The 26,329-nt window shown below is 53.1% G+C and overlaps 1 protein-coding gene across 4 annotated transcripts in view; it reads right to left on the bottom strand.

Moving 5' to 3' along the window:
• PLXNB2 (plexin B2) overlaps positions 1 to 26,329 on the bottom strand; it is a 106,360-nt gene that overhangs the window by 67,690 nt on the left and 12,341 nt on the right. For 2 of the 4 annotated variants that reach the window (XM_038756036.1, XM_038756037.1), the window contains exon 2: positions 7,710 to 7,900. The gene's annotated coding sequence lies outside the window, so the exon portion shown is untranslated. Of the gene's footprint in view, positions 1 to 7,709; positions 7,901 to 8,460; positions 8,478 to 24,734; positions 24,824 to 26,329 lie in introns of those variants that run through there. The other 2 variants (XM_038756040.1, XM_038756038.1) reach the window with 2 other exon arrangements.

The raw sequence follows: 26,329 nt of genomic DNA, 5'->3' as shown, positions 1-26,329 counted from the left end.
GGGAGTTCCTGGAGGGCAGGAAATGTGTGTTCTTGCTTCTGTTGTTAATAATAAATAATAATAAATAATAAATGTTGTTCTACCCTGGGTGCTCTGTATGGCGCTTCCAAAGGCTCAACCCAGAGAATGTGAGATTGGTGGTGTCGTGCGGTGGGGGAATTGGGGCACGACTTCAAGGACAGAGACCTGAGGCTGCTAAGCGGGGGTGGCAGGGACAGAGTGGTAGGGGCACAGTGGCAGGGGGCAGGGACAGAACACCAGGCAGATGCTCCTTGTGTCAGGGAATGGGTCTGTTTGTTATTCTGTCCTCTCCAAGTGCCTAGAAGAGTGCACCGCACCAAGTGGGAATCCATTAAATGCCACTGCCACCGTCTCCCCAGTCCCTTAAGTCAGCCCACGGGAGGAGGACAAAGGAGTTGAGGTCGGACTGGGGGCTGCCCTGGCCAATAATAATAATGATGGCATTTATTAAGCGCTTACTATGTGCAAAGCACTGTTCTAAGCGCTGGAGAGGTTACAAGGTGACAAAGCACTGTTCTAAGCGCTGGAGAGGTTACAAAGTGATCAGGTTGTCCCACGGGGGGGCTCACGGTCTTCACCCCCATTTTACAGATGAGGGAACTGAGGCCCGGAGAAGTGAAGTGACTTGCCCAAAATCACACAGCTGCCAATTGGCGGAGCTGGGATTTGAACCCACAACCTCTGACTCCAAAGCCCGGGCTCTTTCCACTGAGCCACGCTACAATGCCCCGACACCCCGAGATCCAGGCGTCAACATCCCCTGATGACTGTGCCCGCTTGGTTCCTGGCCTGAACTCTCCAGGCCAGCTGCCCCTACCCCAGCTGGACGCCGGGACCACCTAAAGCCCAAGTGATGCCGGACCCAACTGCTCTGGGGCAGCCAGAGTGGACCGGTCTCTCCCAGGAAAGGGTGAGGAGTGGAGACTGGGCCCCAGGAAGACTCCAATTCCCTACCCCAGGCACCTGTGCTCACATATGTGTTCCCCCACACCCACGCCCCTTCACACACACTTTCACCACCACCCCCAAGCAGGCACACCCACGCCCACCCTCGCAAACGGGTGCCCCCAGGCCGTCACACTCACCCTCTGGCTCACACCCTCAGCCCCAGAGCGGTTTCCCCAGGCTTGGCGGGAAAACCCTTTGTGTCTTGGGCCCCACGAAGCGGGCGCTCGGGCCTCGGCCAAAAACTCCGCTTTAAATCTCGATTTCCCTCCCGCCTCCTCTCGCCCAGCAGCTACGGCTCCCTGCTCAGTCAGCAGTTGTTACGCCCCCCCCCCCCCAAACTCTCCCGCTCCCCCCTAACCACTTGCCCACCCCCCCAATCTCTCCCGCCCCCCACCAACTGTTTTCAAATGGAAATTCGGCAGGGGGCAGGGAGGGGGGCGAGGAGGGGGCCTGGGCCAGAAGGCGGGCCGCATTGCTGATTCCCTCAGCCGCCCCCCGCCCCCCCATCAGGGGACACAGGGAGCCACTCTGGGGGCTGAGGAGGAGAAACGCCCACACCGGTCCTTCAGCGGAGGATGCACTAAAGGAAATGGCAAGGCTGCCCATCCCCAACTCCTCCCCAGCCCTCCAAGGACCCCACAGTTTCTGCCCACAAACACCAGGGCTACAGGAAAGAAAAACTGAAGCTGGTACTAGGCGGTGGTCCCAGGGTGGGGGAATGAGACCCTCTGTGGCCAAACCCCACCCCTTTCTTGGCTTCCACAGGCACTGCTGGGGGGCGGGGGGGTAGGGGACTAAGGAGAAGAGGAAGGGGGAGGATTACTTTCTCTAATGATCTTGACAAGTCCTCAAGCCCACCCCCTCATACACACACAGCCACCTTAATTGCTTGGCAAACAGAAGGAGCACAAGCTAGTGGCCAAAATGCTGGGGAGATTGGGGTTCTATTCACAAGGAGACCCAAGGCCCCCCAACCTCCAAAACGCTGTTTATGATCCCATGCAACCTTCACCCCTCCCACCCCCAGTTGCCCCCCACCCCCAGCCACTCGCATCAGGACAGTGGAGCCAGGACACTTGGAGAAACCATGAATGTGTTGTCCTGCAGGACACCCACCCTCGTGGTGAGGAACGGGCCATCCCACATCCCCAACTCTCTCCTCTCCATTCCTGACTCTCCCCCAGGGACCCGGCCTGGGCCATCCCACACCCCTGACTCTCCCCTCTCCATCCCTGACCGTCCCCCAGTGACGCAGCCTGGGCCGCTGACCCATGGATGCACCCAAACCCTGCTGGGAGCTGCCGGAGCTTCCGGCTGCTCGGCTCCCAGTGGGAACTGATTCCTTGTGCTCATAGCCCTTTGGGAGAAACGTTTCCTTGTGTCGGGTTTGAACCTGCCGCCCTCCAGCTCCAGTGAGGCCGGGGTGTGAGTTGGGGAGCAGCGATTCTGTATTTGCCCTGCCCACCCCCTCCGCAGTTCTGTGACCTCCCACCTGTCCCTACCCATCGCACGGGCCCCGCCGCCGGGCAGCCCCCTGGCCGGTGCCCATGGTCCTCCCTCCACGGGAGGGAGAAGCAGCGTGGCTCAGTGGAAAGAGCCCGGGCTTTGGAGTCAGATCTGGGTCATGGTTTCAATCCCTGGCAATGCCAATTATCAGCTGTGTGACTTTGGGCAAGTCACTTCACTTCTCTGTGCCTCAGTTACCTCATCTGTAAAATGGGGATTGAGACTGTGAGCCCCCGTGGGACAACCTGATCACCTTGTAACCTCCCCAGCACTTATAACAGTGCTTTGCATGTAGTAAGCGCTTAATAAATGCCATCATCATCACCACGGGCCTGCCCGAGGACCGTGCGATGGTGCCGACAGCTCCGGTGGGCGGAGGCCGTGGAGATACCAAGAATAGAGAGCAGAGGACGGGGCTGGGTGAGGAGGGGAGGGGAGCGGGGTCTGTCAGCTGCACTGGGCGGAGGGGCGTGCCAACCGGGGGAGGGGGTGTCAGCCAGCGCACATGGGAAGGGTTTTCAGAGGGGAAATGGAACGCTGTAATCCCGCTATCATCCTGTCACGGAGTCAATGGCCTAGCCAGCGTCAGCAGAGCGGACTCTGGGGAGCCAGGAAGCGGAGCCGGCTTTTCGCCGGATAATAATGAGGTCTAACACTACAATTAGGCTGGTTGGTTCACATGGGCTCGTGTGCCCAGGGCTGCTACTTTCTCCCGCCCCTCCCGCGTATACACACACACATCCCCACCCCCACACTCACAACACTCTGACCCACACACCTTTGTACACAGACACACAGAGGCACAGCAGCCAGGCACACAGAGGTGTGTACACACACACACACACACACACACACACACACACACACTCTTAGGCACAGAGGCTTGCACATACACATGGGCACTCAGAGATCTGTATGCATACACACACACACACACACACACACACACACACACACACACACAGAGAGAGACTTGCACATATACATGGGCACCCAGAGATGTGTAATAATAATAATGGCATTTGTTAAGTGCTCACTATGGGCCAAGCACTATTCTAAGTGCTGGGGTAGATACAGGGTAATCAGGTTGTCTCACGTGGGGCTCACAGTTTTAATCCCCATTTTACCGATGAGGGAACTGAGGCACAGAGAAGTTAAGTGGCTTGCCCAAAGTCACACAGCAGACAAGGGACAGAGCCGGGATTAGAACCCACATCCTCTGACTCCCAAGCCCGGGCTCTTTCCACTAAGACATGCTGTGTACGTACACACACACACACACACACAGGCACGCAGAGGAGTGTACACCCACCCAGACAGCCCCATTCTGTCTGGAGCTAACTGCAAATTGTGGGGGGGCTGAGTGATCCCAGGGCTTGGGAATTCCCCCTTCCCTCCCTCCCCCAATCCCCCCAGCTCCCCGCCCCCACGTCTGGTGAAGGAAGCCTTCGGATCCAGGAGTCAGAACTGGGAATTTTGGAAACCACACTCACACTGGAGAAGCCGTTGTTTAGTAAACACCTTAGGAAAGTAGCTAATTACAGGTTCCCTGTCATTTCCCAGCAGGTAATGACTTTCTGCCAACCTGCGGGCTTTCCGCTCCCACGCTGCCCACCAGGCCGAGTCATAGCAGGGGCCGGAGGGAGTCACCCCAACCCGAGGGCCCAGGTAAGACCATGCCCGGGGTCTCTGTGCTCGGGTGGATGCAGCAGCCCTGAGTTGGGGGAAGGGTCTCTGGGCTGGCGGGTGGAGGGCACCACTGGACTGGAAAGGCCCAGTGACCCAGAGATCAGCTGGACCAAAGACCCCCCAGGGCTTGGCATAATAATAATAATAATGGCATTTATTAAGTGCTTACTATGTGCAAAACACTGTTCTAAGCGCTGGTGATCAGGTTGCCCCAAGCGGGGCTCACAGTCTTAATCCTCATTTTACAGATGAGGTAACTGAGGCACAGAGAAGTTAGGTAACTTGCCTAAAGTCACACAGCTGACAGTTGACGGAGCCGGGATTTGAACCCATGACCTCGGACTGTGTCCGCTGGCTCCGAGCAGCAGAGGCTCTGGGTCTCCCTCCCCAAGGGTCCGTCTGGATCACAGCCCAGGCCTCTCTCTCACCACCCCGTCTTGTCCCCCTCTCACAAAACCACCCTGTGCTGGCACTGCCAGGCCCTGCCCGCGTGTCGGCACCAAAGCCAATGTCGGCCTCCGGCTCCTCCCGCTCCTCGTGGCTAGAGGGTCTGGGTGAGTAAGGGAGAGCAATTGCAGCAGCAGCAGCGGTGGTTTCATCTCTTTTTTGCCAAACTCACGGGGGTCTTGCCTACTTAACCCCGGGCACCCACGGCAGCTGCTGTTCCCACCATCCCCATCCCCTCGTTCTTTCCTGGGGAGTCAAACCCGAGGCCGGCAGGATGGCAGAGGCACGGGGGGGCTGGGCAGGCCAGGACCACCTGAACGGGGACCCACAACTGAAGTGACGCCGGAGTCACCCCTCCCCTGACCCTCAGTGCCACGGCTCCAGGGTCCTGAAGCCTGCCCCAACCCAGGCAAAAAAAAAAAAAATACAGGGGAACGTCTTTGTAACAGATGCTCTAATGCCAGAAGCACTCCACACAGCAAAGTCCTCTGTTTCCCCCACAAGAAGCAGCGTGGCTTAGTGGAAAGCCACCTGTGTATATGTATATATGTTTGTACATATTTATTACTCTATTTATTTATTTATTTCATTGTACATATCTATTCTATTTATTTTATTTTGTTAGTATGTTTGGTTTTGTTCTCTGTCTCCCCCTTTTAGACTGTGAGCCCACTGTTGGGTAGGGACTGTCTCTATGTGCTGCCAACTTGTACTTTCCAAGCGCTTAGTACAGTGCTCTGCACACAGTAAGCGCTCAATAAATACGATTGATTGACTGAAAGAACCCAGGACTGGGAGTCAGAGGTCATGGGTTCTAATCTTGGCTCCACCACTTGTCCGCCACTTTGGGCAAGTCACTTCACTTCTCTGTGCCTCAGTTACCTCATCTGCAAAATGGGGATTAAGACTGTGAGCCCCTTGTGGGACAACTTGATAACCTTGAATCTACCCCAACGCTTAGAACGGTGCTTGGCACAGAGTGCTTACGAATACCATCGTTATTTTTATTATTACTGGGACCCTCCTTTCCACAAAGACCCCACCCTCTCCAGGCCCCGCCTTTACAGAGGCTCCGCTCTCCACACAAGTTCCACCAGTAATGCTGTGAGAAGCTTTCCCTCTCCCTCACTGAAAGTTTCCGACTGGGGAGGCCCATGAGGAGAGGGTGAGGGGAGGGGAGACGGAGGGTGTGAAATCACAGCAAACTGCTTCCCAGATGCTGTTCCACTTGTCCAGTGGCCCTCCTCCCTGAGCCCTTGGGGACCTTATTGGCCACATGTGTGTACTCCTCGTGCTCTATGAGGAAAGCCATCATTATTATGAAGAGACAGGAAATGGGTGAACTCCCGCTGACTTCAGCCCATCTCCCTTCTGTGTCTTGAGGAAAACCGGACCCTGGCCCTCGACCGCCAGCCCTGTCTGAGGAGCTGGATTCCCCCAACCTTCCCCTGTGGAGACCCCCAAGTCTGTCCTCACCTACTGTAGCCCGTACCCAGGGCATCCCCACCCAGCCCCGGGCCTAACCCTGGCTCCTCCCAGCTGGGCTTTGGTATCAGCCTCCTTCTTGGCCCCCTATCTTTGGCCTCTGCCTGTCTTAATATAATAGTCATGGTAATTATGGTACTTGTTAAGCACTTACTATGTGCCAAGCAATCAATCAATCGTATTTATTGAGCGCTTACTGTGTGCAGAGCACTGTACTAAGCGCTTGGGAAGTACAAGTTGGCAACATATAGAGACAGTCCCTACCCAACAGTGGGCTCACAGCCTAAAAGGAGGCACTGTACTACGCGCTGAGATGGATACAGGCAAATTGGGTTGGGCACAATCCCTGACCACGTGGGGCTCACAGTCTCAATCCTCATTTTCCAGATGAGGTAACTGAGGCCCAGAGACGTAAAGTGACTTGCCCAAGGTCACACAAAGGACAAGCGGAGGAGTGGAGATTAGAACCCATGACCTCCTGTCTTCTACCGGATCGTCTTCCACGCACATCACTCCCCTCCTTCTCCAACGGCTCCCGCCTTGCTCCACCTCAAACTAGGACTCGGCCTGCTAGCTTCCAGGCTTCCTCCCTTCCCCCCGGCTGGGCCCTCTGCCCCCTCTGCTCCCTTCTCTGACCGCAGCCCAGCTCACTGGAGTGGTCGACGCCAGCACCAGCCGGGGCATGTCGCTCCACAGGCCAGCCCCTTGACTACAAACCTGAGCTCCCTGACGGATCACCTCAGCTCCCCAGGCTGTCTCTCCTCACTTCTGTCTAGACTTCACGGTGCTGCCTGGATCATCTTTGTGCAGAAACGCTCTGGACATGTCACTCCCCTCCTCAAAAATCTCCAGTGGCTGCCTGTCAACCTACGCATCAGGCAAAAACTCCTCACCCTGGGCTTCAAGGCTGTCCATCCCCTCGCCCCCTCCTACCTCACCTCCCTTCTCTCCTTCCCCAGCCCAGCCCGCACCCTCCGCTAACCTCCTCACTGGGCCTCGTTCTCACCTGTCCCGCCGTCGACCCCCAGCCCACGTCCTCCCCCTGGCCCGGAATGCCCTCCCTCCGCACATCCGCCAAGCTAGCTCTCTTCCTCCCTTCAAAGCCCTACTGAGAGCCCACCTCCTCCGAGAGGCCTTCCCAGACTGAGCCCCCTTTTTCCTCTCCTCCTCCCCATCCCCCCCACCTCCTTCCCCTCCCCCACAGCACCTGTATATATGTTTGTACAGATTTATTACTCTATTTTACTTGTACATATCTTCTATTCTATTTATTTTATTAATGATGTGCATTTAGCTTTAATTCTATTTGTTCTGACGACTTGACACCTGTCCACATGTTTTGTTTTGTTGTCTGTCTCCCTCTTCTAGTCTGTGAGCCTGCTGTTGGGCAGGGACCGTCTCTAAATGTTGCCAGCTTGTACTTCCCAAGCGCTTAGTCCAGTGCTCTGCACACAGAAAGCGCTCAATAAATACGATTGAATGAATGAATGAATGGGGGTGGACACAGTTCTGCAATATTCACACCAGGAGCCTGAGGCCAGGAGCCAGTCCACACTGGACATCAGGCCCCCCCAGCTCTGCCTTCCCCCCGCCCCCCAGATATGGGATCTTACCTGGGGGCTGACGGGACACGTGCATCAGTGCCCAGCCCGTCTCAAGGTCCACTCTGCCTCGTGGACAGGCTACGCCCGGGGCACAGGAAGCCTCACTTTCAGTGACACCTGATGGCTCGGAACCGGGGCAGTTCAAGGTGGGTCGGGGGACCGTCCACCAGCTCAGATCTCAGATCTCTGCGACGGTCAACCTGGAAGAGAAAAGGTCACAGAGTCCATCCTCCTGCCTCTGAGGCCCAATCCAAAGGGGGTGGGGGGCTTGACCTGGGGCCCCCGGACCCATCCTTCTCTTTCATTCATTAATTCAATCATATTTATTCATTCATGCATTCAATCGTATTTATTGAGCGCTTACTGTGTGCAGAGCACTGGACAAAGTGCTTGGGAAGTACAAGTCGGCAACATATAGAGACGGTCCCTACCCAATAACGGGCTCACAGTCTAGAAGGGGGAGACGGACAACAAAACAAAACATGTGGACAGGTGTCAAGTCGTCAGAGAGAAAGCAGAGCCCCATGTCATCTGACTCTAGAGAAACACCATGACCTAGTGGAAAGAGCACCAGCCTGTGAGTCAGAGGCCCTGGGTTCTAATCCCAAACCTCCGACTGTCTGTGTGACCTTAGGCAAGTCACTTAACTTCTCTGCGCCTCAGTTACAGTCTTAATCCCCATTTTACATGAGGTAAGCCCCATGTAGCACATGGACTGTGTCCAAGCCCCCCCACCAATTAAAATGGTGTTCAGAAGCACCTCATTAAATCTCATCTTCTCATCTTGGAGAAGCAGCGTGGCTCAGTGGAAAGAGCCCGGGCTTTGGAGTCAGAGGTCATGGGTTCAAATCCCGGCTCCTCCAGTTGTCAGCTGTGTGACTTCGGGCAAGTCACTTCACTTCTCTGGGCCTCAGTTACCTCATCTGTAAAAATGGGGATTAAAACTGTGAGCCTTTTGTGGGACAACCTGATCGCCTTGTAACCTCCCCAGTGCTTAGAACAGTACTTGCACATAGTAAGTGCTTAATAAATGCCATTATTATTATTATTATCTTCCTATCCCTCTGAAGTAGATAACAGGGCAAGGAGTACTCAAGTAGTAGTAGTAATAATAATTTTTGTATTTGTTAAGCGCTTACTATATGCGAAGCACTGTTCTAAGCATCGGGTAGATACAAGGTAATCAGGTTGTCCCACATGGGGCTCGCAGTCTTAATCCCCATTTTCCAGATGAGGTAACTGAGGCACAGAGAAGTTAAGTGACTTGCCCAAAGTCACACAGCTGATAAGTGACGGAACCAGGATTAGAACCCATGACCTCAGACTCCCAAGCCCGTGCTCTTTCCACTGAGCCACACTGCTTCTCTAGCAGAAAAATGCTAGTAGCATTCTCTAGTAGCAAAATGTCCTGTGTACATAATGCCATTTTTTGATTTAGGAAAGAATTAATGAAACATCACATTCCATTTTTGCTCCTCTCTCCCACTGGTCTCTAAACTTCTTGTGGGCCGGGCCTGGCACTTAGTACGGTGCTTGTCAAGAGTAAACGTGTATCAGATACCATTAAAAATAAAATGTGTCTTTTGTTGTTATATTGTACTCTCCCTGGGACTTAGTACGGTGCTCTACAAATATGATTGGCTGACTAATTTTTTTTATTTTTTTTTAATGGCATTTATTAAGCGCTTACTATGTGCTTATTATGCACTGTTCTAAGCGCTGGGGAGGTTACAAGGTGATCAGGTTGTCCCACGGGGGGCTCACGGTCTTAATCCCCATTTTACAGATGAGGTAACTGAGGCCCAGATAAGTTCAGCGACTTGCCCAAAGTCACACAGCTGAAGTGGCGAAGCCAGGATTTGAACCCATGACCTCTGACTCCAAAGCCCGTGCTCTTTCCACTGAGCCACGCTGCTTCCCCAATTTGAAAAAAAAAAAAAAACAATCCCATCTCTGCCACTTGTCTGCTACGTGACCTTGGGTAAGTCACTAAACCTCTCTGTGCCTCAGTTCCCTCATCTGAAAAATGGGGATTCAATGCCTGTTCTCCCTCCTACTTAGACTGTGAACCCCACGTGGACCTGATTATCTTGTGCAACGCTTGGCACAAAGTAAGTGCTTAACAGATACCACAGTTATTATTAAAACCCCAGATGGCCATGCTGGGCTGGGAGGGGCCGGGAGCCAGGCTCAGTTCATTCAGCTGACCACTGCCAGAGGCTCACTGGCCGGCCACTCACCCCCTGGAGACAGACAGACAGACGCGCACACTTCCTATCCCTATGGGCTGGGGTCAGGGCACAGAGGGGTGTACTAGGAGACGGCAAAAACTCCTCACCCTTGGCTTCAAGGCTGTCCATCCCCTCGCCCCCTCCTACCTCCCCTCCCTTCTCTCCTTCTCCAGCCCAGCCCGCACCCTCCGCTCCTCTGCCACTAATCTCCTCCCCGTGCCTCGTTCTCGCCGGTCCCGCTGTCGACCCCCGGCCCACGTCCTCCCCCTGGCCCGGAAAGCCCTCCCTCTGCCCATCCGCCAAGCTAGCTCTCTTCCTCCCTTCAAAGCCCTACTGAGAGCTCACCTCCTCCAGGAGGCCTTCCCACACTGAGCCCCCTCCTTCCTCTCCCCCTCCTCCCCCCCGCCTTACCTCCTTCCCCTCCCCACACCACCTGTATATATGTATATATGTTTGTACATATTTATTACTCTATTTTATTTGTACATATTTATTCTATTTATTTTATTTTGTTAATATGTTTTGTTCTCTGTCTCTCCCTTCTAGATTGTGAGCCCACTGTTGGGTAGGGAGCGTCTCTATATGTTGCCAACTTGTACTTCCCAAGCGCTTAGTCCAGTGCTCTGCACACAGTAAGCGCTCACTAAATACGATTGATTGAATGAATGAATGAATGAATGAATGAAAAGGGGGAGAATGGGTTAAAGGAGGGAGGGGGAGGAGAAGCAGGCCTCCCCCCTCCTCCTCCTCCCGCGCTCCAGCGGGCAACCCCAGCGGGCAGCGAGGCTGGCGGCCGCTCATTATGCAGCCTCAGCTGCCAGTGATGGCAGGGTGGGAGGGGGGTGGGGTAGACCATCACGTCTGGCGCTGAATTCTCAACTGGGATTGGGGAATTGGGGCGGAGGGGGGCAGAAAAGAAGGAGAGGAACCCTGCTCGATGCCAGGCCCCTCCACACTCCTAATCTCCCTGGCACCGGCCCAGGGAGGAAGAGCGGGTAGAGAGCTGTGGGGTGGGGGCTGGGAGGATGCCCCCCCCCTTATCCCCATCCCACAAAAGCCACTGGGGAAAACATGCTTTGGTCGCCCCCAACACACACACCCGGGGAGGGGCCTGGAGCTGTAGAAGATGAACCCACCCAGCTGGGCCCAACCACACAGTAAGCGCTCAATAAATACGATTGATTGATTGATTGATTGACCAGCCTCAGAGCGGACAGGGAGGGGAGGCGGAGTGGGCGGCCAGGACAGCTGGTCCGTTTAAACAGCTCCTCCAGCCCAGTAGGAACACGGATGCTGCTGCCCCGGGACCCGTCCAGGGACGAGGGGGAAATGAAACCGGGGAGACCCGACCCAAAGGGGAGGGGAGGGGTGGCCCCAGTGTTTCACTACAGTGCTCTGAACAGAGTAAGCACTAGATAAATGCTACTGATTGACTTACTAAAAATAAGGCACGTGGTGACTCATTGCTGCAATTCAGAAAATCCCCCAGACTTTGTAATTTACCCAATCCCGGCCCCTGACCCCCCACGCTCGGCTCTGGCCTGAAAAAACATGAGTGGCAAGGGGTGGGAGGGAACGGGTCCGGGCCTTGGGTCCTGGAGTCCCGGGTGTCCTCGAGTCACCGAGGCAGTGGCCAAGCTGGTTTCATTTATTCATTCATTCAATCAATGGTATTTATTGAGCGCTTACTGTGTGCAGAGCACTGGACTACGCGCTTGGGAAGTACAAGTCGGCAACATATAGAGACGGTCCCTACCCAACAACGGGCTCACAGTCTAGAAGGGGGAGACAGACGACAAAACAAAACATGTAGACGGCTGTCAATACCATCAGAATAAACAGAATTAAAGCTAAATGCACATCATTAACAAAATAAATAGAACAGTAAATATGTACAAGTAAAATAAATAGAGTGATAAATCTGTACAAACATATATACAGGTGCTGTGGGGAGGGGAAGGAGGTAGGGCTGGGGGGATGGGGAGGAGGAGAGGAAAAAGGGGGCTCAGTCTGGGAAGGCCTCTTGGAGGAGGTGAGCTTTCAGTAGGAGGGTCAGACATACACTGGCCGAGGTCACCTGAGCCAGCCCTCTGCCTGAGGACGGGTGAATGATGAGCAGAGGGGACAGGGATGCAGTGGGTGTTGGAAGAATGATCCTGAGATGGGAAGAACGGGAGCCTGACCTTGCCCTAAGGAGTCCATCACCTCAGAACCCCGAAGACCCAGGGGATGTGGGGCTGGGCCTTTGGGGAGCAGTCATGGGCCTGTGGATACCCCAGGTTTCTGGCACGACATTGCCAGCCAATGCAGACCCTCTTCACTCCACAGACCCCCAAATCCCTGAGCCTGAAGTCTGGGCAGAAGCAAGAGGGCAGCTGGGAGTGTGGCCTGAGGCTGCGGGCGGGGTCTATTCATTCATTCATTCAATCGCATTTATAGAGCGCTTACTGTGTGCAGAGCACTGTACTAAGAGCTAGGGAAGTACAAGTTGGCAACATATAATAATAATAATAATGGTATTTAAGCACTTACTATGCGCAAAGCACTGTTCTAAGCGCTGGGGAGGTTACAAGGTGATCAGGTTGTCCCACAGGGGGCTCACAGTTTTAATCCCCATTTTACAGATGAGGTAACTGAGGCCCAGAGAAGTGAAGTGACTTGCCCAGAGTCACACAAGCTGACAATTGGCAGAGTTGGGGTTTGAACCCACGACCTCTGACTCCAAAGCTCAGGCTCTTTCCACTGAGCCACGCTGCTTCTCCATAGAGACAATCCCTACCCATCAGAGGCCTCACAGTCTAGAAGGGGAAGACAGACAACAAAATAAAACATATTAACAAAATAAAATAAATAGAATAAATATGTGCAAGTAAAATAAATAGAGTAATAAATATGTACAAACATATATACATATATACAGGTGCTGTGGGGAGGGGAAGGGGGTAAGGCGGGGGGGGTGGGGAGGGGGAGGAGGGGAGAGGAAGGAGGGGGGACCATGGGAGTCCCCACACTCATCATCATCAACCGTATTTATAGAGCGCTTACTGTGTGCAGAGCACTGTACTAAGCGCTTGGGAAGTACAAATTGGCAACATATAGAGACAGTCCCTACCCAACAGTGAGCTCACAGTCTAAAAGGGGGAGACAAAACCAAACATACTAACAAAATAAAATAAATAAATAGAATCTCAACCCCGTGGGGAGCATTTAGGACAGCCGGATGGGGCCAGCAAAGTTCAGAGAGGGGAGCCATGAACCCCAGGACACACAGCGGGGCCAGAACCAGGCCTTCCTCCAAGATTTCCAGAAGATCCCTGTGCAAACCTGCACGCTTGTGCCAGGCTTGGAGGACGGAGCCCCAGCCATCTGGTTCCATATGGCGGGAACCCCGGGAGTAGGGGGTGGGGTGGGGGGGATGACCAGGCGTTGTGGGGTGTGGGGCCCTCAGGTGCTCCAGCGGGATGGGGTGGGGTGGAGTTCCAGAAGGAGCCACAGCCCCACCCCGCCCTCCGTGTCAGCTCCACAGAAAGGGCTGGCACGGGGAAGGGTGCCCAGGGCTCTTCAATCAATCAATCGTATCTATTGAGCGCTTACTGTGTGCAGAGCACTGTACTAAGCGCTTGGGAATTACAAGTTGGCAACATATAGAGACGGTCCCTACCCAACAGTGGGCTGGATTCCCTCCCACCCACCCACCCACCCACGAAAGCCAAATGCCTAGCCAGCCCCTTCCTTAGCCCCCACCACCAGAGCCGGGTAGCCGCGGGCCACGATACTCCAGTAATAAAGGTGTTGTTCCTGCCGCCGGCCAGGCCCGACCGCCCAGAAGAATTGCTTCATCTTGGGGCGCTGCCCCAACTCCTGCCCAGGCCTGCCCGGGGCTCACCACCTCCAGGAAGCCTTCCCAGACCTGCCCCGGCCACACCCCAGCCTCAGCCCTCCCCCTTCACCAGGTCCCGGGGTTCGACCGGTCACTCCTTCCACCCTAGGATTGGCACGTGGTGTCCCCGTCCCCTTTGCCAGGCAAGGCCAGAGTCTGGATCCCCGACGAGCTGACTGCCCCAGTTCTGGCCCGAGGAGACCCCCGGTTTGCCCGCATCCCTCGACGGGAAGCGGTGGCAGCTCACAGCCACGGAAACCAGATCCAGGGGTGGGCCAGGGGCCAGGGGACTCTCAGTGGAAAGAGCGTGGGCTTTGGAGTCGGAGGTCATGGGTTCAAACCTTGGCTCCGCCAACTGTCAGCTGTGTGACTTTGGGCAAGTCACTTCACTTCTCAGTGCTTCAGTTCCCTCATCTGTAAAATGGGGATTAAGACTGTGAGCCCCCCCATGGGACAACCTGATGGCCTTGTAACCTCCCCAGTGCTTAGAACAGTGCTTTGCACCTAGTAAGCGCTTAATAAATGCCATCATTATTATTATTATTAAGTGGTAGAACCGGGATTTGAACCCATGAGCTCTGACTCCAAAGCCTGTGCTCTTTCCATTGAGCCAAGCTGCTTCTCCAGCCTGGCACATAATAAGCAGCATAGAAGCATGAGAGTCAGAGGTCATGGGTTCTAATCCCAGCTCTGCCACTTGTCAGCTGTGTGACTTTGGGCAAGTCACTTTACTTCCCTGTGCCTCAGTTACCTCATCCGTAAAATGGGGATGAAGACTGTGAGCCCTACGTGGGACAGCCTGATTACTTTGTATCTACCCCAGCGCTTAGAACGGTGCTTGGCATATAGAAAATGCTTAGCAAATACCATCATTATTATACTATTACTAAGCGCTTAACAAATACCATTTTAAAAAACAAAACAAAAACTCTTCACTAAAGTCGGGACCCTCAGAGGGGCTGGATGCTCCTTGAGGGCAGGGATGATGTCTGTGAGCCCACTGTTGGGTAGGGACTGTCTCTATATGTTGCCAACTTGTACTTCCCAAGCGCTTAGTACAGTGCTCTGCACACAGTGAGCACTCAATAAATACGATTGAATGAATGATGTCTACCAACTCTACTGTACTCTCCAGGGCTCAGTGCCATGATTTGCACCCAATAAGCACCTAATAAATAGCCTTGATTGATTGATGAAATTTGGAAAAACTGATTCCAGATGACTTCACCCTTTTTTCTGCCGATGCCCAAAAAGTGTGGCAGTACACAAACATATACGCCCACCGACAAGCACACAGAGGAACACACAGACACCCATATCCAAAGAAATACACAGTAGAAACATGCATGAAGACACAAGCACGCAAGTGTGCGCACACACACACACCCCACCCCCCCGACCCCCCAGAAGCGGGTGCCCAACCCCACCTTCCCACACAGCCCCACCCTCCCGCTTGCCCCATCTCCAGTCCCCCAAGCCCATCCGGGCCAGGGCAGGCCCGATGAGAGCCGATCTGGGCGGTGCGGAGACTTGGGCACAATTAGGCCAAGTGGAGGCACCCCTCTGCCCACCCCACTCTGAAGGAAAGCAGTTGTTAGCAGGGGATCCTCAGGGAAATGAGGTAACGGGCAGCAGAGCAAACACATTCATTCAATCGTATTTATTGAGCGCTTCCTGTGTGCAAAGCACTGTACTAAGCGCTTGGGAGAGTGTACCATAACAACAGACACATTACTGCCCACAACCAGCTCACAGCCTAGGGGGGATCTCATCTCCGGGTGGCCGGGCAGCCCAGCTAACTGGCTCGGGCCGGCCTGGCTCAACCCAGCTCTGCCAACTCCTCCTGGCACTGCTTGGCACGGCCCGACAAGGCCCAGCCCCGCACCAGAATACCGGCCCGCCGCCTGCCCCTCCCCGGCCCAGACAACAGCCGGGCACCCGGATGCTTTAATTCTCTAATTACCCCCCGGACTGACACCCTGCTTCTCAGCCACAGCCCCGGCCACTGGTGCCAAAGGGTGGGGCGCTAAGGCGGGCAAAGGGATCCCAAGGAGCCCACAAAGGTCAAGCCCCCGGCTTTATTCTTCCCTCTGTCCGGAGCGGGGACCCCCACCCAAGTCTTCAATCAATCAATCAATCAATCAATCAATCGTATTTATTGAGCGCTTCCTGTGCGCAGAGCACTGTACTAAGCGCTTGGGAAGTACAAGTTGGCAACATATAGAGACAGTCCCTACCCAACAGGGGGCTCACAGTCTAAAAGGGGGAGACAGAGAACAAAACCAAACATACTAACAAAATAAAATAAATAGAATAGATATGTACAAGTAAAATAAATAGAGTAATAAATATGTATAAACATATATACATATATACAGGTGCTGCGGAAAAGGGAAGGGGGTAAGATGGGGGGGATGGAGAGGGGGACGAGGGGGAGAGGAAGGAAGGGGCTCAGTCTGGGAAGGCCTCCTGGAGGAGGTCTTCAGCGACCAGGGGGGCCTGCGTGTCCGGCCAGAGCAGCGGGGGTCCGAAAGGGGTCCCCCGCCAACTGGCCCAGCCGGGTCGGCGGCTCATGGGTGTGGGAGCAGGAGGGCTGGTCCATCTGCTGAGGCCCGGCGGGACGGTTGCCCAGCAGAGAACCTGCCAGGCGGCTGGGCAGCCCCTAATGGTGGGGGCTTGAGAGGGTCTCCCCCAGTTCCCCCCCCCCCCCCCGGCGAGGTTTCTGTGCAGAGACTTTGCCCATGGGGGTGGGGTGCCCAGCTCGGTCTCAAGGGGTCCAGCTGCTCCTCTGGGCCAAGGTTACAGCCCAAGCATGTGCTGGCGCGGGTTACTCGCACACCCTCCTCGCCCCCCAAAGAGGCTGCCCCAGGCTCACCCCCACAAAGCTACTGACCACAGCCCTAGACCACCCCAGGCAGACCTGTGCCCACCTGCCAAGAAGCGCTGGACTGGAGCCAGCTCACCTCTGAGCTCCCAGAGCAGGCAAGAGGCAACGAAGGGCAGACCAGAGGGAAAAGAGCCCGGGCCCTCAGACTGTCAGAGAGCGGACAGACGGCTGGACACACCGGGAGCCAGGGCGGTTTCTTGTGGCCCCTCTTGGCCAGCTGGGCGAGAGGGATAGTGGACCGGCATGGGGGAATCGGCTCTGCCTGGGGTCACCGAGGCACGACCCCCAGCGACCTTTGGAATTAGGGTGCTGATGGACGGGAAGGACATCTGGAGACACTCCATCAAACACACACAGTCACCCACACCCTGCATCGGCGCTTCTTGGAGGGTCCTGGGCCCTTTGGAACCCTGCCCCCCAGAGCTCCCCTTTCATTCATTCATTCAATCGTATTTATTGAGCGCTTACTGTGTGCAGAGCACTGTACTAAGCGCTTGGGAAGTACCAGTTGGCGTTATTTTGTTAATATGTTTTGTTTTGTTCTCTGTCTCCCGCTTCTAGACTGTGAGCCCACTGTTGGGTAGGGACTGTTTCTATATGTTGCCAACTTGTACTTCCCAAGCGCTTAGTACAGTGCTCTTCACACAGTAAGTGATCAATAAATACGACTGAATGAATGATTTGTTTATTTTATTTGTACATATTTATTCTATTCATTTTATTTTGTTAATACGTTATGTTTTGTTGTCTATCTCCCCCTTCTAGACTGTGAGCCCGCTGTTGGGTAGGGACCGTCTCTATATGTTGCCACCTTGTACTTCCCAAGCGCTTAGTACAGTGCTCTGCACACCGTAAGCGCTCAATAAGTACGATTGAATGAATGAATGAATATACAAACGGTCCCTACCCAACAGCGGGCTCACAGTCTAGAAGGGGGAGACAGAGAACAAAACAAAACATATTAACAAAATAAAATAAATATGTACAAATAAAATAGAGTAATAAGTCTGTACAAACATATATACATATATACAGGTGCTGTGGGGAGGGGAAGGAGGTAAGGCGGGGAGGAAGGGGAGAGGGAGGAGGGGGCGCAGTCTGGGAAGGCCTCCTGGAGGAGGTGAGCTCTCAGGAGGGCATCATCAATCGTATTTATTGATGATAAATAAATCTGGCACCCCCAGACGCCCTGCCCCGCAACTGGTAGGGGGAGGGCGGCACCCAACACTCGTCCCCAGAACCGGCTGAGGTTGGGCCGGGGGGCTGGGAGCGGCCGCCAACATCCACCACGTCCAACAGGTTTGAAACCCGAGTGCGGGGCGGGACCTCCCCGGGTGCCTCCGAGAACCCCGTCCCTGCCGGCTCACCCGCCGCAGAACCCGGGCACCCCAAGTTCCCAGCCCTGGGCCGCAGGGGCGGGGGTAGGGGCAGGGAGGGGTGTGAGTCATCTCCATTACCTCCACCGGCACCCCAGCCCGGGGCTGCCCAACACCGGGCCTCCATCTCAGATGATCTCGAACCCCTGGCTCGGGCGGGCACCCCCTGTCCTCAGGCAGCGTGGCTCAATGGGAAGAGCACGGGCTTTGCTTCTACACTGTGAGCCCGCTGTTGGGTAGGGACGGTCTCTATGTGACTTGTACTTCCCAAGCACTTAGTACAGTGCTCTGCACATAGTAAGTGCTCAATAAATACGATTGATTGATTGATTGATTTGGAGTCAGAGGTCATGAGTTCAAATCCCGGCTCCACCACTTATAATAATAATAATAATGATGGCATTTGTTAAGCGCTTACTATGTGCAAAGCACTGTTCTAAGCGCTGGGGAGGATACAAGGTGATCAGGTTATCCCACTTGGGGTTCACAGTCTTAATCTCCATTTTACAGATGAAGGTAACTGAGGCCCAGAGAAGTGAAGTGACTTGCCCAAAGTCACACAGCTGACAATTGGAGGAGTCAGGATTTGAACCCATAACCTCCGTCTCCAAAGCCCGTGCTCTTTCCAATGAGCCACCGAAACCACTTGTCAGCTGTGTGACTGTGGGCAAGTCACTTAACTTCTCTGTGCCTCAGTTACCTCATCTGTAAAATGGGGATGAAGACTGTGAGCCCCCCATGGGACAACCTGATCACCTTGTAACCTCCCCAGTGCTTAGAACAGTGCTTTGCACGTAGTAAGCACTTAATAAATGCCTTTATTATTATTATAACTATAATAATAATAATAATAATAATAATAATAATTGTTATTATTATTATTATTATTATTCCCCAGGTGAGGTCAACCATAGAGCCAGGGCTGCTGGGATTGGCTCCTTACTGCATGCCGTTACCGGGACGGGCTTGGACCTCTGCTCCCCCGGGGACCTCGCTGGCCTCTGGGCACATGGCCAGGGGTCCTCAAGGCCAGTCTAGTTCTGGGTCACTCAGTGGTGCTTACTGAGCACCCATGGTGTTTAGAGCACTGTACTGGACGCTTGGTAGAGAGTACACATTTACACTTCTATTTATTTTGTTAATGATGTGCATATAGCTATAATTCCATTTATTCTAACAATTTTGACACCTGTCTACATGTTTTGTTTTATTGTCTGTCTCCCCCTTCTAGACTGTGAGCCCGTTGTTGGGTAGGGACCGTCTCTATATGTTGCCGACTTGGACTTCCCAAGCGCTTAGTACAGTGCTCTGCACGTAGTACGCGCGCAATAAATACAATTGAATGAATGAACTGAGCTGGTAGGAGCTATCCCTGCCCTCATGGAGCTGATGGTTTGGCAGGAGAGGCAGGCACCAAAATGCATTCATTTATTCAATTGTATTTATTGCGCTCTTACTGTGTGCAGAGCACTGGACTGAGCGCTTGGGAAGTTCAATTCGGCAACAGATAGAGACAATCCCTACCCAACAACGGGCTCGCAGTCTAGAAGGTAGGGGAATCGACAGAGTATAAAGATAAGTACATAAGTGTGGTGGGTATGGGGTGAGGTCCTAAATCAGAACTGGGGGGATTCGGATGGGAGGCAGAAGGACCTGGGTTCTAATCCTGACTCCGCCACATGGCTGCTGTGTGACCTTGGGTAAAATCTCTTAACTTTACTCTGCCTCAGTTACCTCATCTGTAAAATGGGGATTAAGACTGTGAGCCCCATGTGGGACAGGGACAGTGCCCACCCCAGCGCTTAGTACAATGCCTGGCACATAGCAAGCACTTATTATTATTATTATTTTTATTATTATTATTATGAGCATGGGAGATTCAATAGGGAGGGAAAATAGGGGTGGGGAGAGGAAGGCTTCTTGGAGGAAATGTGGTTTTAGCAGGAGTTCCACCCAGCCAGGGTCATACTAGTAATAATTGGCATTAATAAAGTGTTCATTATGTGCCAAGCATTGTGCTAAGTGGTAGGGTAGATGGAGGATAATCAGGTGGGACACACTCCCTGACCCACCCTGGGCCCACAATCATCCACCCCCCTCTTACCCCTGCTGCTGGACTATTGGCCCTTAATAATAATAATAATAATAATAATAATAATAATAATAATGGCATTTATTAAGCACTGAGGAGGTTACAAGGTGATAAGGTTGTCCCACGGGGGGGCTTACGGTCTTAATCCCCATTTTACAGATGAGGGAACTGAGGCACAGAGAAGTTAAGTGACTTGCCCAAAGTCACACAACTGACAATTGGCAGAGCAGGGATTTGAACCCATGACCTCTGACTCCAAAGCCCGGGATCTTTCCACTGAGCCACGCTGCTTCTCTCCCACTCAGACAGGAGCATGGGACAATTACTGTCTCCGACAATTCCTCTCTCCCCCTTCAAAGCCTTATTCAATTCAGTCGTATTTATTGAGCACTTACTCTGTGCAGAGCATTATATTAAGCGCTTAGGAGAGTACGACACTTTCCTCCCTCTAGACCGTAAGCTTGCTGTTAGCAGGGAATGTGTCTGTTTATTGTTTTTTTACTCTCCCAAGTGCTCTGCACATAGTAAGTGCTCCATAAATATGATTGAATGAATGGACACAATACAATAATAAATAGACGCATTCCCTGCCCATAAGGCGCTTACAGTCTATTGAAGGCACATCTTCTCCAAGAGATCTTCCTCGACTAAGTCTTCCTTTCCTCTTCTCCCAATCCCTTCTGTGTTGCCCTGATTTGCTCCCTTTATTCATCCCACTGCCCAGCCCCACAGCATTTCTGTCCATACCATAATTTATTTATATTAATGCATTCATTCATTCAATCGTATTAATTAAGCGCTTACTAAGGTTTGTCTCTCCCTCTAGTCCCTAAGCTTGTTGTGGGCAGGGAGCGATTGTGCCTGTTTATTGTAACACTGTCCTTTCCGAAGAGCAAAGTACAGTGCTCTGCATACAGTAAGTGCTCAATAAATACGATTGATTGAATGAATGAATGAATGAATGAATGAAAGGCATTTTGGGGGCTCCGAGACCCCCGCCCGGGCAGCTCTCCCAGCCCACATCCAGAGAGGCCCATGATGCAGGGTTGGATTGGGAAGGTCCATGGGTGGTGCCGGCCAGAGGGAACTGCCGTTCCCAGCTTTCAATTCAATCATTCAATCACATTTATTGAGCGTTTATTGTGTGCAAAGCACTGTACTAAGCAGCAGCCAGCACACACCCACAAAAATCATGCACAGACCCTGAGACCTTAGACCCTGGGACAACTGGGACCGTGGGGACTATAGTTCCCGGCAGCCTGTGGAAAATAAAGCCTTATCGAAGGCACATCTCCTCCAGGAAGCCTTCCTTGGCTAATCAATCAATCGTATTTATTGAGCGCTTACTGTGTGCAGAGCACTGTACTAAGCGCTTGGGAAGTACAAGTTGGCAACATATAGAGACAGTCCCTACCCAACAGTGGTCTCACATTCTAAAAGACTAATCCCTCCTCTTCTCCCACTCCACTTTCTGCCACTCATACTTGCTCTTTCATTCATCCTCCCTCCCCTCCCCACTGCACACAGGTATACATCTGTAATGTATTTATTGCTTTATCTTTTTATAAATATTTATATTCATTATTTATTTATTTATTCATATTAATGCCCGTCTCCCCCTCTAGACTGTGAGCTTGCTGAGGGCAGGGAATGTATCTAATGCTGTATTGTACTCTCCCAAGCACTTAGTACAGTGCTTTGCACACAGTAAGTGCTCAATAAATACAACTGAATGGATGAATGACACCCAGGACGGCCTTGCCTAAGGCCCAGAGCTGTGGGCAGGGAGGTCGAGGCCCAAGTTGGAATGGCCTGGTTGGTCCAACGGGACGGCACCCTGGGTCCGGGAATTACCATGTTCAGCCCCCTGGTCGGAGGCGGGCTGGGGAAGAACGAAACCCGTGGAATGGGCCCAGAAAGCAGTTTAAGAAGACATATAGAAAACCTCATCCCAGCCACAAGCCCCAAGACGGCTCGGCACAGATGCCCGTTGGCTCCCACCACGGGCTCCTCCGGGTCCGGCCGTCTGATCTTCCACGTTCCTGTGGCTCTGTTCTCTGCCAACCGGGCCTCCTTTTGGGGGCAGAGCCTGCGGGCCAGCCCCGAGGCACGCCCAGAGAATGGCCGTGGGAGGGCTGGCGTCCCCAGGGCCGGTCGGTTCCAGGACCGTCCTCCCCCACGGCTGTCCGGGAGGAATTTAGACCAGGCTGGCGCTGGGCCCACTCGTCCAGGACGGACACAGAGCCCAGCTGGGGATACGGCGGCGGGGTGGTGGAACGGGGGAGGAGGCAGCCACCGGTAACAAAATTCCCCAAGGACTCCTAGGGGCTTAGGAGGCTACTAAAATTTCCGAACTCACTGGAGGGAGCCCCACTGGAGCCTTGAGGAACTAAAAACAAGAGACAGCGCATGTGCACACCCACGCATGCATCCTCACAAGACCGTCTGGATTCATTCAATCTTATTTATGGAGAGCTTAGTGCGTGCAAAGCACTGTACTAAGCTCTTGGGAGAGTGCAATACAGCAATAAACTGACACATTCCCTCCCCACACTGCTTACAGCCTAGAGATCAGACCGATGGGCCACTCGTCGCCCAGGACTCTTGTCTCTGACAGGCCCCCGGACATCTGGAGGAACCGTGGACTTGGTGCCCTCCTGGACCTCACCATCACGATCGTGGATGGACCCCCTCAAAACCCCCTCTGGACTGCAAGCTCGCTGTGGGCAAGGAATGTGTCTGCTTATAATAATAATGATGGCATTTATTAAGCACCTACTATGTGCAAAGCACTGTTGTAAGCGCTGGGGAGGTTACAAGGCAATCAGGTTGTCCCACGGGGGGCTCACAGTCTTCATCCCCATTTTACAGATGAGGCAACTGAGGCATAGAGAAGTTAAGTGACTTGCCCAAAGTCACCCAGTTGACAATTGGCGGAGCCGGGATTTGAACCCATGACCTCTGACTCCAAAGCCCATGCTCTTTCCATTGAGCCATGCTGCTGCTTCTTCTGCTTATTATTGTATTGTACTATCCCAAACTCTTAGTACAGTGCTCTGCACACAGTGAGCGCTCAATAAATACAACTGACTGACTCGACACCCAGGGCCACCAGATGGCCGCGTGACTCCTCCGGGTAACTGTTGCCCCCCAAATGCACCTCGACAGGCCCTGGGGACCCTCCCCGACACACCGCCACGTTGCCCCCCATCCCCGGAACCCCACACGCACTCTCCTCCGCCTCACCGAGGAACCTCCCCCCGACCCATTTTCCGCCGCTCCGGCAGGAGAGAGAAAAGCAGCAGAGTCTGCCCGTCTCCACTTCCACAGGATCTCGGGAAGGCTGAGCCCGTTAATAATAATGGCATTTATTAAGCGCTTGCTATGTGCCAAGCACTGTTCTAAGCGCTGGGGAGGTTACAAGGTGATCAGGTTGTCCCACGGGGGGCTCACAGTCAATCCCCATTTTACAGCTGAGGTAACTGAGGCACAGAGTTGCCCAAAGCCACACAACTCACAATTGGCGGAGCCAGCATTTGAACCCATGACCACCAACTCCAAAGCCCGTGCTCTTTCCACTGAGCCACGCTGCTTCTTTTGTTGTTGTTGGGTAGGGACCGTCTCTATATGTTGCCAACTTGTACCTCCCAAGCGCTTAGTACAGTGTTCTGCACACAGTAAGCACTCAATAAATACGATTGAATGAATGAATGGTGGCTACTGCCGTGGCTGCTGTGGCTTCTGGGTGTGTCCTGCACTCCGAGCCCCGAGGAAGTTGAAATTCTGCTTCTCTTGGCACAGTACATGCTGATTTTGTTTCTGTTTTGTGTATCTCTCGGTGTCGGGTTTTAATGTTTCGTCATTTCTGAGGTGTCTGTCTCCAGTCCCTTTTCCCTAGTGACACTCTTAGAATGTAAGCCCCCAGAGAAACAGGGACCGTGTCTAATTCCGACCTGTGCGTTTTCTCCTGATGTTTAATACAGTGCTCTCCATACAATAAGCGCTTAATAAATACTCCGACGACGGCTAACTTTCCCCTGTCCATCCCTGACTCTCCCCCAGTGACCGAGCCCAGCCCATCCAACTCCCCTGACTCTCCCTCTCATTCATTCATTCATATTTATTGAGCGCTTACTGCGTGCAGAGCACTGTACTAAGTGCTTGGAAAGTACTATTTGGCAACAGAGAGACAATCCCTACCCAACAACGGGCTCACAGTCTAGAAGGGGGGTGACAGACAACAAAACAAAACAGACAGGCGTCAATACCATCAAAATAGATAAATGGAACACTCCATCCCTGACTCTCCCCCAGTGACCCCAGCACGGACCATCCAACACGCCTGACCCTCCCCTCTCCATCCCTACCTCTCCATCAATCAATCAATCATATTTATTGAGCGCTTACTGTGTACTCTACTAAGCACTTGGGAGAGCACGACAGACACATTCCCGGCCCACAGTGAACTTACAGTCTAGAGCGGGAGACAGACATTAATTGATATAAATAAATACATTACAGGTTTGTACATAAATAGGACAAACAGCTTAAAACATGATGTGACCTACTGTATGGACACTGGACGACCATCTACCAGAGAAGCAGCGTGGCTCAGTGGAAAGGGCCCAGGCTTTGGAGTCAGAGGTCATGGGTTCAAATCCCGGCTCCGCCAGTTGTCAGCTGTGTGACTTCTCTGTGCCTCAGTTACCTCATCTGTAAAAATGGATTAAAACTGTGAGCCCCCCCGGGGACAACCTGTTCACCTTGTAACCTCCCCAGCGCTTAGAACAGTGCTTTGCACATAGTAAGTGCTTAACAAATACCATCTTCATCATTAACAAATACCATCGTCATAAAGGTTGGAGGGCTGGGAGGGGGGCGGGGATGAATAAAGGGAGAAAGGGCGATGCCAAAGGGAGTGGAAGAAAAGGAAAAGAGGGCTTAGGGAAGGCCTCTTGGAGGAAATGTGCCTTCAATAAGGCTTTCAAAGGGGGCAGAGTAATTGTCTGTTAGGTATGAAGAGGGAGGGCATTCCAGGCCAGAGGCAGGAGGTGAATGAGAGGTCGGCAGCGAGATAGAAGAGGCAGAGGTACAGTGAGTAGTTTGGCATTAGAGGAGCTGAGTGTGAGGGCTGGGTTGTAATAGAGTAGAGAGATGAGGTAGGAGGGGGCAAGGTGATGGACTGCTTTAAAACTGATGATGTTTGATGTGGAGGCAGAGAGGCAGACACTGGAAGTTCTTGAGGAATGGGGCAACATGGACTGGATGGCTTTGTGGAAAAATGATCCGGGCAGCAGTGAAGTAAGGACTGCAGTGGGGAGAGACAGGAGGCAGGGAGGTCAGCGAGGAGGCCAATACAGTCATCAGGGTGGGATAGGCTAAGTGCTTGGATTAACATGGTAGCTATTTGGGTGGAGAGGAAGAGATGGAGTTTAGTGCTGTGGGGGTTGAACCGACAGGATTTAGTGATAGGTTGAATGAGAGAGAGGAGTCAAGGTTACAGGCTTGTGAGACAGGAAGGATGCTAGTGTTGTCTACAGTGATGGGGGTTTGGGTGGGAAGATAAGGAGTTCTGTTTTGGGCTACGAATCAAGCAAAAACTCCTCACTCGGCTTCAAGGCTGTCCATCCCCTCGCCCCCTCCTACCTCACCTCCCTTCTCCTCCATCCCAGCCCGCACCCTCCGCTCCTCTGCCACTAATCTCCTCACCGTTAGGCCTCGTTCTCGCCCGTCCCGCCGTCGACTTCCGGCCCACGTCCTCCCCCTGGCCCGGAATGCCCTCCCTCCGCCCATCCGCCAAGCTAGCTCTCTTCCTCCCTTCAAAACCCTACAGAGAGCTCACCTCCTCCAGGAGGCCTTCCCACACTGAGCCTCCTTCTTCCTCTCCTCCTCCCCATCCCCCCACCATGTCCTTCCCCTCCCCACAGCACTTGTATATAATTGTACAGATTTATCACTCTATTTATTTTACTTGTACATATTTACTATTCTATTTATTTTGTTAATGATGTGCATATAGCTATAATTCTATATGTTCTGACGATTTTGACACCTGTCCACATGGTTTGTTTTGTTGTCTGTCTCCCCCTTCTAGACTGTGAGTTCGTTGTTGGGTAGGGACCGACTTGGACTTCCTAAGTGCTTAGTCCAGTGCTCTGCACAC

This window comes from Tachyglossus aculeatus, chromosome 14, assembly GCF_015852505.1.
Source record: "Tachyglossus aculeatus isolate mTacAcu1 chromosome 14, mTacAcu1.pri, whole genome shotgun sequence".
NCBI lineage: Eukaryota > Metazoa > Chordata > Mammalia > Monotremata > Tachyglossidae > Tachyglossus > Tachyglossus aculeatus.
Note: the sequence above shows the minus strand (reverse complement) of the source record. Positions and strands in the feature narration are given on the sequence as shown.